Source organism: Cucurbita maxima, unplaced genomic scaffold (genome assembly GCF_002738345.1).
Source record: "Cucurbita maxima cultivar Rimu unplaced genomic scaffold, Cmax_1.0 Cma_Scf06586, whole genome shotgun sequence".
NCBI lineage: Eukaryota > Viridiplantae > Streptophyta > Magnoliopsida > Cucurbitales > Cucurbitaceae > Cucurbita > Cucurbita maxima.
Window position 1 is genome coordinate 1 of NW_019278602.1, and position 802 is coordinate 802.

General features: G+C 50.4%; 3 non-coding genes across 3 annotated transcripts; all 3 read right to left on the bottom strand.

Moving 5' to 3' along the window:
- Positions 1 to 53: 53 nt before the first annotated feature.
- LOC111476225 lies at positions 54 to 172 on the bottom strand. The gene has a single exon (XR_002716984.1). It is a non-coding gene; the product is annotated as a 5S ribosomal RNA (ribosomal RNA).
- Positions 173 to 305: 133 nt separating this feature from the next.
- Positions 306 to 424, bottom strand: LOC111476224. The gene has a single exon (XR_002716983.1). It is a non-coding gene; the product is annotated as a 5S ribosomal RNA (ribosomal RNA).
- A 135-nt stretch (positions 425 to 559) lies between these two features.
- Positions 560 to 678, bottom strand: LOC111476226. The gene has a single exon (XR_002716985.1). It is a non-coding gene; the product is annotated as a 5S ribosomal RNA (ribosomal RNA).
- Positions 679 to 802: the final 124 nt, after the last annotated feature.

Below are 802 nucleotides of genomic sequence, written 5' to 3' on the forward strand. Positions count from 1 at the left end.
TCTCATTTGTAGAGAAAGGAAGAAAAGAACTGGGAGAAATTGAAAGAAAAAAAGGGGTGCAACACGAGGACTTCCCAAGTGGTCACCCAACTTAGTACTACTCTCGCCCAACCACGCTTAACTGCAGAGTTCTGATGGGATCCGGTGCATTAGTGCTGGTATGATCGCACCCGACATGCCATGCGCACAAAATCGGATTTAACGCATGCGGGGCGGCATGATCGAAACGCGATGGGCGTGAGCGGGGGAGGTTCTCATTTGTAGAGAAAGGAAGAAAAGAACTGGGAGAAATTGAAAGAAAAAAAGGGGTGCAACACGAGGACTTCCCAAGTGGTCACCCAACTCAGTACTACTCTCGCCCAAGCACGCTTAACTGCGGAGTTTTGATGGGATCCAGTGCATTAGTGCTGGTATGATCGCACCCGACATGCCATGCGCACAAAATCGAATTTAACGCATGCGGGGCGGCATGATCGAAACGCGATGGGCGTGAGCGGGGGAGGGGTTCTCATTTGTAGAGAAAGGAAGAAAAGAACTGGGAGAAATTGAAAGAAAAAAAGGGGTGCAACACGAGGACTTCCCAAGTGGTCACCCAACTTAGTACTACTCTCGCCCAACCACGCTTAACTGCGGAGTTCTGATGGGATCCGGTGCATTAGTGCTGGTATGATCGCACAGACATGCCATGCGCACAAAATCGGATTTAACGCATGCGGGGCGGCATGATCGAAACGCGATGGGCGTGAGCGGGGGAGGGGTTCTCATTTGTAGAGAAAGGAAGAAAAGAACTGGGAGAAATTGA